The 14245-nt window shown below is 42.2% G+C and overlaps 1 protein-coding gene across 1 annotated transcript in view; it reads left to right on the top strand.

Annotated features, from left to right (window-relative positions):
• Window positions 1-12606: 12606 nt before the first annotated feature.
• SLC5A3 (solute carrier family 5 member 3) overlaps window positions 12607-14245 on the top strand; it is a 36325-nt gene continuing 34686 nt past the window's right edge. Inside the window, exon 1 of the mRNA XM_045902504.2 lies at window positions 12607-14242. The gene's annotated coding sequence lies outside the window, so the exon portion shown is untranslated. The remainder of the gene's footprint in view (window positions 14243-14245) is intronic.

Here is a 14245-nt window from a genome sequence, read left to right as displayed (position 1 = left end):
TGTTCTGGTGCCAAAGGTGTTGTGAAAAGGTCCTTAGCCTATTTTTAAACCAGGTTGTTCTTTCTTTCATGGATTGTGCTTTTTGTGTTGTATCTACAAAGGCTACATATCGTATTTTTCTAATTATATGACATTCTGGAAAAGGCAAATTCATGGAGACACTAAAAAAACCAATGATTGACAGGGGTTAGGAAGGAGGGAAGGATGAATAAATGGAGCATAGAGGATTTTTAGGGAAGTGAAAATACTCTGTATGCTACTTGATAGTAGATACATGTCATTATACATTTGTCCAAACCCACAGAACTTACAACACCGGGAGTGAGCTATGTCCATGTAGACTATGGACTTTGGGCCATGATGTGTCAATGCAGGTACAAATGTACTATGGCATGTGATGTGGAGAGTGGTGGAGGCCGTGCAAATGTGGGGGCAGGAGGGGCTTATGGGAAATCTCTGTACCTTCTCCTCACTTTTGCTGTGAACTTAAAATTGCACTAAAAAAATAAGGTATTTAAAAAACATTACAACGTTAACAACTTGAGTAGTAATTAAGACAAGTAACTGCAGGTGATCCTCTGCACATGAAAGCCTTCTTCACATATTAAAAATCTCAGGTGACATGCTTTAGAACTTTAGGATGGGTTTCAGTTATAACCAAAACAGTCTTAAGGAGGAAATGGTTTCTCCCTCAACCTCACGGTATCATGTTTCTAGTCTGAGTGTCATAGACTTCGTAGCCACATTTTTAAACTTCATTCCGCTTATGACAACGCTCCATGTATGCATGGGTGGAGGATATACCTATTGAGATGCCTGTCTAGCCTCCCCTTTGCTGCAAAGTATTTCTATCTACCTGTAACCCCCCAAATCTGCAGGGCTCAGAGGTAGCTCCTCGCTGTCATAATGATAAGATTTGACCTAGTCTTTAGACTTCGCTGGTTGGTCAACATGGACCACTAACCCAACCAAGGCTAATAAATGTGCCAATTGAAGGAGAGCCTCAGGCTATCTCTGGGTGGCTAGACGGATTCTGGGTAGACCAAGAATCTAGGAATAGCCATTGACTACTGTGCAGACTGGAGAACAGAGAAAAAGGGTCCTTTCGGAGAAAGAAGAATTAAGCTGATGGGCAAGACAGGAACAAAAGATGGAGAGCATCCTAATTTTAGTCTGTTCCAGAGGCCCAGTCAGCTACACATTGCCTTGAGTCCTGATATATAGCTGGCACACTTCTAATAATTCATCCCTTCCATATAAACAAACTAGGGTCAGTTTCTATTATTTGTAACCAAAAGAATACTATCTAATATGTGTAAAAATATATTAAACTCATCGTGTGAAGCAAACTTGTTGGTTTTGGTTTCAAAAGAAATGGCTGCTTGGTTGTCTCAGTTAGAAGAACTTTTCATTGTAGATCTGACTTCTGGGTTATAAGAATAGGGACTAGTCCAAGGCACGTGCCCTGGTAAATCCATGAAGTTGAATTTACCTAAAACTCAATTCTTAATGTAACTCTAGCCTGATAATCACTTGTAAAATACTCAATATTGAATATAAGAAAGTTACAGTCAATAAACCACTTGTGACTTGTATAACATCTCATTGTATTGGAGTGTTCTATTGGAAGATACCCAAATTGCGTTATATGGTCTATGGTAGAAACTGCTAGTTCACATCCTCTCCCAGCTGAACCTACATTTCCCAGTCTTTCTTGGAAGGAAAGACAAAGCTATAGGATTAAGTTCCAACTCATGGAAATAAGTAGAGGTGATGGGTAAAACTTCTGGAACACCTTTTAAAAGGAATGTTGCAAGACTTTTATCTTCCCTTTCCTTCCTGCTCCTGGTTCTAGAAGCAGGAATGGCCATGCGAGAGCACAAGATGGAAACCATATGTTATAAATGGATACAAATGGATAGCAACAAGCTGGAAAGAGCCTGGATCCCCAGCCCTATCTACATTTAGAACTTTCCATGTAATAAACCATCTTATTTAAGTCACTGTTGTTTTGACTTTTATTTCAGTAGCTGAACCAGAACCCTACTGTAACATTGCCTTTGCATGGAAAAACAAAAATGAATGACTGTTTCCTACAAGAGGTATTGTAGCCATCATTCAACAAATGTTTATCAGGTCACCAAGGTCTGAATGTGAACAGCTGAGCACCCTTGGAAAAACAGTCCAGGTTGGTGAAGCAATCTAGCCCACATGAGATGATGAGTGCCCAAAGGAACCCGGGGCATTTAGCCTAGGGAAAGAAAGGGTTAGGATAGGCCAGAGAGCTGTCTTTGGACATAGGAAGAGTTCATGTGGAAGAGAGGACAGACTTGTTCCATATGGATCCAAGGTGGCTGAACTAAGGCCAACAGGTTTATGTAGGGAACCGAAGCACTAAGATCTAAAGAGTTCTACATCAGTCCAGGTTGTTGGCTTCAAGCAGTATAAACAGACTCTAAAATCTTAGGCAAAAATGAAATTTATTGGAATAATATTTGGGGGAATCTCAGAATTGACCAGAGTCCAGTGTACTGGCCAGGAACCAAGAATACTCTGGAGGACTGGTTAGCAGGAAGCATAACCAAAGCCATTGAGAAAGGTCTGGTGAGCATGATGAATGACCTCTAACAGTTCCTCATGTCACTGAGTCATTCACTCAGGACTCAAAATCATGAGAGAGAGTCTGATGGTGGCACATGGGATCATTTTCCATTTGCTGACTGAACATGGTAGAATAGTGGAAAATCTGTCCCTGTTGACTCTGTCATGGAAGTCAGGCACCACCTCCAAAAAGAGCCCAGATACTACGGGACAAATTTCCAGTGCTACCTCTCATGATGCTTTCAAAGTCCACGATTCTGTGACCAGTGTCTCAGGATTGGGAGGGACTTGTCCATTCAGCAAAGTTATCTCCTTTCCACATTCCTCATATATGCTCATACACTCTTCACCAAATGATTCCAACAATGAAAGGCTCCCTACCTTCTTGTTGTTCAAATGAAATAAAGGCCAAGGGTTTAGACTCTCTACCTGGTATTCAAGACCTTCCAACTCTGGTCCCACTTTTGTAAAGTTAAGTTCCTGTGAGTCTTCTACAGACACCTTTCCTCCTGTCAAACTTATTCACTCAATGTCACCATCCTCTGACCCCACCAAAACATCTTGTGTTTATCTTCTTTTCTGCTCCCATCTATCTAAATGTTATCCATTCCTCACATTCCAGCTCAAATCCCACAACCTACATGAAACATTCCCAAGCCATCTTAGCCCAAAGTCATGCGTCTTTGGAAATTTTTGCCTATACTCTTCATCAGGCAGTTAATCACTCTCCTTCTATATACTTTCTATTTTTTAGAACTGATATTTAAACCCTGTTAGATGACTTAGTTTTAGACATACTTATATAAAAACATTAAAAAATAAACATACTTATATCATCTCTGCCTATGTAGATTATAACTTCTTAAAGACATGGACTATTTCTTATCCATCTTTGCGTCTTCTGCAGAACTTAAAATTCTTTCCACATGGACATTTTTTTCTTAATTGATATGAATACCAGAGGTGAGTGTGGTCTTGACCTCTTATTCAGGAATTTGAGGAAGGGGAAACAGGGGAAGATGTGAGTAGAGGTATATTAGAACAATGACCGAAAATGACATTCTTGAGTATAATAATGATGTGATTTATATTTTTTACAGCTTTATTGAGCTATAATTGATACCTAATAAATTGCACGTACTTCAAGTATATAATTTGATAAGTTTTGACATATGTATGCATCCATGAAATTATTGCTCTAATCAAGATAATAAAAATATCCATTATCCCTAAATGTTTCTTCACACCCCTTTATAATCCCTCTTCTTCACTTATACCTCAAGCAACCAGTGATTTGTTTTGTGTCACTATAGTTCAAATTTTCTAGAATTTCATATGAATGGAATAATTCAGTTTTTTTTTTTTGAGGGGTGATCTGGCTGCTTTCACTCAGCATAAATGAGGTTCATCCATATTGCTGAACATGTCAGTAGTTGACTTCTTAGTATTGCTGAGTAGTATTCCATTGTATGAAATGAGGATGATAACAGTATTCACCCCAAGAACTGCTGTGAGCATTAAGTGCATTGATACAAAAAAGATATGTAGAGCAACATGTAGTAAAAGTTGGCTTTTATTTCCTACACAAAGCAATCATGGTCATTAGTTCAGAATTACCTAACCCACTTAATGGATAAAGAACCTAAAATGTAAAGAGATTAAAATGACTTGGCCAGGGCCCTCAAGACAAAGATTACACTAAGGTCTTCTGACTTTCAACCCAGTGTCTTCTCCACTCTACCACTGAGACTATATAATAGAAGACCAAATCTTTTTATAATGTCAACTCAGAAGTTATATCCTATCACTTCTTCTGTATTCAATTCCTTAGAGGTCTTTAAATCTGGCTCACACTGGAGGACAGGGAATTATATAAAGTGTAATGCCAATAGGTGGGGATCATAGGAGACCATCTTAGAGGCCACTTACCATAGGCCCCTTCTCTTTGCCACTGGCAGTGACTAGAATTTTCACAAGCCTGGTAGGTTGGAGTTGTGGTCAGAAGCTTCTGAACTATGGAATGAGGAGCCAGTGAGCGTGTTCCTAAGCCAATGACCTAATGGGAGACTTTGCTCTTCCCTCATGGAAAGGAAGTGAAATCTTAGTTTCTTTGTCCATCATTGTACACTGGCCATATCTTTTAAGTAGGAAGTAGAGCCTGTAGGCCCATGGAAAGAAGGGAAGTATCAGAGTTGGGCCAAGCAGTTTTCTTCTGCCTTCAAGATGACACCAGAAACACGTTCATATGGAATGGGCCTTGCATTTATTTATTTATTCATTTATTCTCTGGTATTTACTCAGCATCTATTACATATCAGTCCCTCTGTTTGGTGCTGGGGGTACAAAGGTTTATTTTTTGAGAATTTATGTATTCATTGTTAAGGCCACAAGGTAAAGAGGAGATGACATTTTATTAGTTCCGGCTCTCTAAGAAGCAGACACCAAGACAGGATCAGACATGTAAGAGACTCCTTGGAGGAAATGCCTGTGAAGGACAAAAGGAGGGAAGTGGAGAAGGTGGGGAGAAGACTGCATTGCAGATCTGACATCTGTGCTGGAGATGGGGAAGGGAGAGAGAGTCTCACACTGCAGGACAATTCCAAGAAAGGTTTGGTCAGGTCACTGGGAAAGGTTGGGTCAGGTCACTGGGAACTCCTTGAGCCCAAATCACCTATCAGAGGAGTCCTGGGTATAATAGAAATGAACCTGAATTTGTACCTTCACTGTGCTCCATCCTTGACTGGGAGCAGCCTGGGGGACATGTGGCCTCAGTGATAATAGAGCAATGGATCCAGAGGGCCAGCAGCTAGGAATCTGAGCAGGATCTTTGCACTTCTGTCCTGTGCATGCAACAAGGCGTGGTTCATGGGATGATGGAGTAAGCACAGTTGCTAGAAGAGTACAGAGGAAGTGCACCTGATCCAGATTTTCAAGTTTAGGGAAGGCTTTCTGCCAGGCAGTGGTCGAAACTGAGATGTGAGCAGAGGAAAGCAAATTGACATATACCACTGGAGAAGTGCCTGCTGGTAGCAGCACTTTGAGGAACTGCTTGGCATTATATAGAAGAGCTTGGGGTTTGCATACCCTGGGAGAGAGCATTCCATTCTTTGCACGTGTACATATATGCACTGGTCTGCACGTGCAAAATGTTCCTGTTGGTACTCTTTGTAAGGAAACAACCATGTTCTCCTAGCAGAACAGATAGACAGTGGTTTAGCTGTAGTAGTTTCAGGGATAAAAATAAGTGAGCGACAACTACACCCTATGACTTGGATGAATCTCCTAAACATGATTTTGAGGGGAGAAAATGTGAGGCACTCACACAACATTCAGGAAGCGGGCAGAAATGGGCTCCTGCTTGGGGAATGCATCCAAAGATGGTAAGACCAGAAAGGAAACCAAGGAAAGTGGGGACGAGAGGGGTTGTGCTTCTAGAGAGGCAGGGAAGAAGATTCTGGGATGTGGGCTTCTGAGATGCTTGTGAAATAATTCTTTTTTTTTTTTTAAGTCGGCTCCACGCCCAGCATGGAGCCCGTTGTGCGGCTTGAACTCACGACCCTGAGATTAAGACCTGAGCTGAGATCCAAAGCCGGACCCTTAACCAACTGAGCCACTCGGGCACCCCTTGTGAAGTAATTCTTATAATTCTCGATATGTGTTTCATGCAATCCCATGAAACATCTCATAATTAAAAAAAAGAAAAAGGTGGGGGACAAATAGAAGTAGGCTAGGGGAAGGGAGTAGAGTGTGTTCCACGCAGAGGGGAAAGGACAGGAGGGGAAATGCATGCAGAGCTCAGGGATTGCAAACACCATGGAGTAACACTGAGGAGTGGCAAGAGGGATGGGGGTGGGGTGGGGGGGCGCACTGCCGAAGGAAGGGCCTTGTGAACCCCTGTTGAAGAGTTAGGGACTTTACCCTGTGGGCAAAGGGGAACCATTGAAGTATTTAAGCTGTGGAGAAACTGAATCAGATGTGTGTTTTCAGAAAGATCCTATGGCCACGGTGTGAGGAGGTACCTCACAGTACCCAGGTGAATGGAGGTGAGGTGGTCAGAGAAAGAGTTCCTGGTCCTTGCATGTTGCCCATGGCACTTACCCAGTGCTTGCAGCTGTGGGCTTCCAGCCGGAGTCAAGTTTAATAGCACTGATTCCCAGGCCTGAAGCTGCCCTTCCTCACCACTGGCTGACCCACAGCCCTCCTTTCTGCATCGAGGAACTTGGCCATGTCTTAATCACTGAATCATTAACAACAGGAGGAGTTTATCCAATCTGGCTGCTCTCTAATGTCAACCAGGCATATTATTGATTGAAGATAAAGTGCTGTCCTCGTTCCCAAAGGCCCTGTCTTCTGGATTCTGAACATTTTGGGACAGAAGGGGAAAGGAAAAAAAAAGGACTTGTAAATACCTGATCACTGCAAAAGTTAACCCCTTAAGAATTCCCTAGTAGGAGTATTTTAACGATAGCACTATGTGTAATCGCTTAAGTGACTTGTTCCATTTGTAGTAATATAGAAGAGCAGTTGGTTAACATGGTTATTTAAAATTTTCTTAGTAACTATGTATTTAGTATTAAGGTCAGTTGTGGACTTTTTTATTCAAGTTGGGAGCTAAATCCCCAAGATATTTCCTGCATATTCTCCTAAGGTCTTGGTAACCAGAAGCTGAAAGTTCAAGATGATTTATTGTAGGAGGTATTGTAGGGAGCCTAATAGCTCCCAATTATCTTGTAATTTTAATTGCACGTAAGGATTTTTTTCTTTTTGGCAGCATAAATAGCTGCTGTTATTGTTGCCAGTAAGTTGATTTTTAAAAATATGGGCAATTTGAAAAAATAGATATTATCTAATACTAAAACATTATATCCTGATTTGCGATACACTCTCAAGTATAAAATCTTCCTCACAGCTGCTTTTGAGGGTTTGACTTCCTACCAGATACTGTCTCCATTAAAAAGGATCATTTACTTCCTGAATATGGGCTCCGTTGGAATCCCCTCTGCCTCCCACATGCTCTTTACCTGCTTGTCATCTGCCTTAGTAAAAGGAAGGTCCAGTGAAGTTCAGATCAAGGGCACAACTCTGTTTTGACCCTGAGTCAATGGGGGGCTGTGTAACTACTGGATATAATCTAGTGCCTATGGGCTTTGCTCCTCGTACCAACTCTACGCAACCTCTTCTCGTTATAATGAGGGCATTCTCCCCGACATGAATCAACAGAGCCCTAGCAACATGGGCGAGATGATCCTCACAGAGGGTGGACTTTGAGATGATTGGCATATTGACCTTCTTACCAGGATGTGTTGACTGGTGGTGTCATGACCCCCAACTATCAACAGTCCTTGGGTGGCCAGATCATTTAGGTGGTGGATCTGCCACTTTCTTTCCTTTGGTTGAAATCTTGAAGAGGGAGACTCTTTAGAGAAATAAAAGATAACACCTCAAGTCCTTCAGAAGATCATAATCTTGCTATGAAGATTTATGAAGATAAGACATCCAGAGAGAAAAAAAATACTAATATATTGAATTGTAATATAAGCTTTATGAATTAGGAGTTGAGGAGATGCCGCATAGGGGCGTGACCAGAACAAAGGCAAATCAGTCCAGAATGTTTATTGAAGAGAAACCCAGGATCCACTGTTGACACTTGCCTCACTAATTTCCCCTCAAATATCCAATCAGTCACCACATCCTACAGATTCTATCTCCTCACACTCCTTCCTTCAACTTTTGTCAGCGCCTGTGCCATGCCCTCTGAGCTTGACCCAGCTTGTGCACTTGCCCCCTTTGAATCCATTCAGGCCTGATCACGTTCTGCCCTTTCACGTCCAGCGTGAAAGCTGCTCTATGCTGTGCAGGCCTGGCTTGTGTACCTCTCAGGCCTCACCCTGAGTGAGGGCCCCCCTAGTTTATTTTGCCAGGCACTCCCTACTGGCTTTGGTTTGGTGCCTTGCCCCCTTCAGGCCCCTTCAGACAGTGCTTCATCCTCCTGCACCGTCTCCAGCTCATGGTCTTCTTTCCTTTTACTAAATCTAAAATCCTTCCACGTGTGTTCTGGATTTTGCACTTGTGGAGGAAGAACATAAAGCTGTTTAACACCTCCAACATTATCGGCATTTAACATGAATGTCCCACAATAGGCTGTTGGAGACACTTCTTTTTTCTTTCTTTTCTTTTTTTTTAAAGATTTTATTTATTCATTTGACAGAGAGAGAGAGAGAGAGAGAGAACAAGCAGCGGGGTGCAGTAGAGGGAGAGGGAGAAGCAGGCTCCCACTGAGCAAGGAGCCTGAGATCATGACCTGAGCTGAAGGCAGATGCTTAATTGCCTGAGCCACCCAGGCGCCCTGACACTTTCTAACAATGTCAGAAGGAAAGCTAAGTCCTTCGATAAGTGAAGATGTAGGAAGGATTTTGTTTTTTTTAAGTTAAAAAAATATATTAAGTATTTTTTCCTATAAAAGATGTTATGGTAAAGAGAACCTCTCCCACAAACATCCCATAATTTTTTTCTTTTTTTTTTTGCAGGGGTGGGTAGGCAGAGGTGAAAGTAAGAAAACATTCCATTTAGGCAAACTTTGCCTTCCTTTTTTTTTTTCTTATAAAGTGGAACCCAAATTTGAGCTCCCTCCCCGCCAAAAAAACATACTCGATCAAAATTAGAAAAATGCTGGGGCACCTGGGTGGCTCAGTCATTAAGCGTCTGCCCTCAGCTCAAGTCATGATCCCAGGGTCCTGAGATCGGTCCCCGCATTGGGTTCCCTGCTCAGCGGAAGCCTGCTTCTTCTTCTCCCTCTCCCCCTGCTTGTGTTCCCTCTCTCACTGTGTCTCTCTCTGTCAAATAAATAAATAAAATCTTTTTAAAAAATTAGAAAAATGTTTTGGAAATTAGTGGATTAAAAGAGCTCCCCAAATGCCTGACCTAATAATATATGTATGTTGCACAGTGTTTCATTCTGCAAGGCACACAGCCAACAGCACTTTGAGATGACCCAGTGAGTCTATAAAAGGGTAGGTGACAGTGTGCGCAAGGGGGTTTAGAAATACCAGCGAGTTCACCGGTAAAACATTTAAAAACAGAGTGAATTTGAAATGTTGTGACTTGGGTCTGGGCCTTGGGCTGAGCAGTCAAGCCGAGAAATGGTGGTGTACTTTCCTCAGGGGAAAGATGATAGGCTGAGGAGAGTGATGATTGACAGCTGAAAATATGACTTGGTTCGACTGTGGGATTACTTTCTCCATTCATTGAAAACATTCCCATTTCTTCACTTTTTTGAGAGTTGTCTTTAGACGCACAAGGCCTGTCTGTGACGTATCTTTGAGAATTAATGACCTACTGTGAGCTCAAAGTAAAGCTTTATTATACGGTAATATAAAATAAGAAGGTAAAGATGATTAAGCTGCCCCAGGGCATACACTGATGTTACTTTTTGAAATAGGACTGGATTTCAACTTATTTTTTCTTTTTTATTGCCTCTCATAAAACCTTACTTGAAAATGAGTCAAGATTTCCGGTTAATCAAATCTTCCAATATATACCACATTAAATGTTTTGGAGACTCTAGGTTACAGAATATTCTTTTTTCTTGTACAACCAAAGTTTTGGACTCGTTCACTAATACAACCTCATGGACCCCTTCTCCCAGATCCTGCCAACCACCGTTCTACTCTCTGCTTCTATGACTTTGAATATTTCAGATGTCTCATGTAAGTGATATGTAGTATTTGTCCTCCAGTTTCACCCATGTTATCTCAAATGGTAAGATTTCCTTCTTTTTAAAGTCTGACTAGTATTTCAATGCATCACATTTTGTTTATCTGCGCAGGGACATTTAGATTGTGAATAATGCTGCAATGAACATGGGAGTGCAGAAAGCTCTACAAGATCTGATTTCCATTCCTTCAGATATATAACCATAAGAGTGATTGCTGGATCATATGGTAGCTCTATTTTTAACTTCTTGAGGAGTTTCCATACTGTTTTCCACAGTGGCTGCACCAACTTATTTCCCTACCAACGGTGACAAGGGTTTTCTTTTTTCCACATTCTTGCCAACACTTGCTAACTGTTGACACCATTCTACAGGTATGAGGTGATATCTCATTGTAGTTTTTAATTTTTTTAAAGATTTTATTTATTTATTTGAGAGAGAGAGAGAACAAGCAGGGGGGAGGGATAGAGGGAGAGTGAGAAGCAGGCTCTCCGCTAAGCAGGGAGCCCAATGTGGGGCTCCATCCCAGGACCCTGGGATCATGACCTGAGCTGAAGACAGACACTTAACCAACTGAGCCACCCAGGCACCCCCTCATTTGTAGTTTTGACTTGCATTTCCCAAATGATTAGTGATATTGAGCACCTTTTCATGTACCTGGGGGTCCTCTATATGCCCTCTTTGTAGAAAAGTCTACTTTCTTTGCTTATTTTTAAATCAGGTAATTATTTGTGTTTGTTGCTATTTTTTTAATCAAATCGTATGAGTTCCTTTATATAGTTTGTATATTAACCCCTTATCAGACGTATAGTTTGTAAATATTTTCTCCCATTCTGTAGATTGCCTTTTCATTCTGTGAATTATTTCCTTTGCTGTGCAGAAGCTTTTCAGTTTGACGCAATCCCATTTGTCTATTTCTGCATTTGTCACCTGTGTCTTAGTGTCATAGCCAAGAAATCATTACCAAGGCCAACATCAAGAAGTTTTTTCCCTGTGTTTTATTCAAGGAATTTTATGGTTTCAGGTCTTATGTTTAAGTCTCTAGTTTGTTTTGAGTTGATCTTTTAAAAAAGATTTATTTATTTTAGAGAGAGAGTGCAGGAGCAGGAGGAGGGGCAGAGGGAGAGGGAGAGAGAGATATTTCAAGCAGCCTCCCTGCCGAGGATGGAGCCTGGAGCAGGGCTCGATATTACGACCTTGAGATCATGACCTGAGCCGAGATCAAGAGTTAGACCCTTAACCAACTGAGCCACCCAATTCTGAGTTGATTTTGGTGTAAGAAAAGGGTATGATTTCATTCTCTTGCATGTGAATATCCAGTTTTCCCAACACCATATTGAAATGACTGCCTTTTTCCCATTGTGTATTCTTAGGCCCTTGTCAAAGATCAGTTGAACATTGATTGGCCATATATGCGTGTTTATTTCTGCATTCTCTATTCTGTTCCACGAGTTTATATGTCTGTTTTTTTATGCCAGTACCCTACTGTTTTAATTGCTATAGCTTTGTAATATAGTTTGAAATTAGAATGTATATTGCCTCCTGCTTCATTCTTCTTGCGGGAAAATTGCTTTCATTATTCTTTTGTGGTTCCATATGAATTTTAAGATTTTTTTTCTATTTCTCTAAAAATTGACATTGGGATTTTGATAGGGATTGCACTGAATCTGTAAATCATTTTGGGTAGTCTGGGCATTTTAACATTGCTTCTTCTAATCCACAAACACGGATATCTTTTCATCCGTGACTGCTTAAATTTCTTTCATCAGTGTTATTATAGTTTTTAGTGTATTAAAATTAATATAAAATATTATAGTAATATTTTATAATTCTAAATGCCGACTTATATACATAGTATAAAATTCAAAATATCTTTCTGGTGAACTTAAATTTGTAGTTATAAGAGAAGGACACTAAATTTGCATCAGCATTCCTTGTGATTTTATCATCTGTTAGTGAACCCATGAGCATCCTGGTGCTGTACTTAAAAAAAAAAAAGTTGAAGGGGGAAAATCAGGGTAGCTGCCCTTTCTCTCCCTTTCAGAAGAAATGGAGTGAGCGCCCTGGGCAGCCACCAGATTGGGAGGGTTGGGGGTGCTTTGTTGAGGCATTATGCAATCAGACTAATTTCCTCATACTAATTGTCAACCATCTAGACCCTTCACTCATCCCTGGCCATTAGGGAAATTATGGAGCTTCCAAGAGGACATGCTAAAAGTTAAAGTCAACTGGAGGTATTGCCCTGGTCTTTGGCTTGGCATATTACTTTGGAGTCCATATTTTCTCATTCCCAAACTGTGACATGTGGTTGATAACAGGAGGGACTGTTGAAGTGGGGAACCATCCTGGAAAACCTGTAACTCACTTAAGGTTCAGAAAGTCTTTGCTTCCTTCTGTTATTTATTTATAATATTCTTTTTTTTTTTTTTTTAACCAAAAGTGAAATGAGTCAACACTAACCAGGTAATTTGTATCAATACCTGTGTAGTTTTTCTTTGGAAGAATAGGGGTTGTGGAGAAGTCCAAGAATAGAAAATGCTAAAACCCAAATATCACAGAATACATGTGTTCAAAAATCATCTTTATCTTTGATGGGGGATGGGACGTAAGATCTGAGAAATACCAAGGTCTCCGGATAAGGTGACAAAGGGACTCTATTCTTGGTTTACATGGGATACATGGCAAATCTACTGAATAATATTATTGGCACTTTAATCTGCGTGTGAGAGAGAACCAGAAGCTGGACTAAGTATGGGTTCAGCCTTCCTATAGTCTGGATCCAAATTTTATCTCTATTACTGTTTGACCTGGGCCTGGTTACATAACCTTTGCATGCCTGTATTTTTGAATCCCTAAAGCGGGGGTTAATAATAGTACTTGCCTCACAAAGTAAGAATTTTAGGAGAGGCATATAAAAGCCTTAGCGTGGAGCCTGATACACAGTAAGTACTCAGTAAATTTTACCTATTAGCGTTAAAGCACTTTAAAGGACAAACATTTCACCTGCAGGCCCTTTTAACGGGGCAAGCATCGTATAGAGGGGCGACAATTGCAGGGACTCAGTCTCTAAGGAGTGGAGCTGGAGAAAATGCATTTTGTACAACGCCTACCAGGAACGGTACAGACCATGGCTGGAGGGCAAGGTGAGCCCTGTGTGCCTGTTTGGGGGGTAAAGGGAATGTACCACGGGACTCTCCTCCCTCCAGGGCACGCTCATGCTCCCATACGATTACTAAAGGGCTTTCCAAGTTCTCAGCTGGTCCTCTACATAAAGGCTGAGCAAACATTTAAAGGATATCGGTTTGAGCCAAAGTATTAGCCTGCCCTTGGCAACTACACGTGGGGCAGGCCGGGCTCACACAACAGATGCCTGTGTCGCGCCTGTGTGCAGGCATCGTTCTCAGGTTTTCGTGCATCAGCTCACTCAAAGGCATCGCGGCCCTGGGAAGTAGGTGCCCTTCACATCCCCTTTCTCAGGAGCCTGCCAAGGTCAGGCAGCCGGCGACGGATGGGGCCAGACCCGACCACGCGCGCGGCGGCCCACAGCCTGCGCCTTGCGCCCACCTCGCCGGGCGGGGAAGGGGCCCCGGGAATCCGCACCTGCAGCCGCGCGAGGACGGCTGTGGGCGCGGGGCGCGAAGGGCAGGCTATCCCGGGCAACCCCTGCGCGCGGAAGCGCAGTCCTTAGCCGGAACGTTCTGGAACTCCCCTGCGCAACCATGGGCGGGGAAAGCCCAGGTCCGGCCGCGACCCCACCCGGAAGAGCGTAGCCGCCTTAGAAGGTTCCCCGCGCCGACAAGTCGCGGGCGAGGGGCGCGCGCACGGACAAGACCGCACTGTTTAGCGCACGCGCACACGAGGGCACACGCTCGCCCGCCGCCCAGAATGAGACGGAGGCATGGAAAGTTCCAGCTGGTTCGCGAACCGTAGGTA

Source organism: Mirounga angustirostris, unplaced genomic scaffold (assembly GCF_029215605.1).
Source record: "Mirounga angustirostris isolate CCGP_5_RB_7025 unplaced genomic scaffold, mMirAng1.0.hap1 SCAF_1, whole genome shotgun sequence".
In the NCBI taxonomy this organism is placed as follows: Eukaryota; Metazoa; Chordata; class Mammalia; order Carnivora; family Phocidae; genus Mirounga; species Mirounga angustirostris.
The sequence above is the reverse complement of the archived record's forward strand: the minus strand, read 5'-3'. Positions and strand labels throughout refer to the sequence as shown.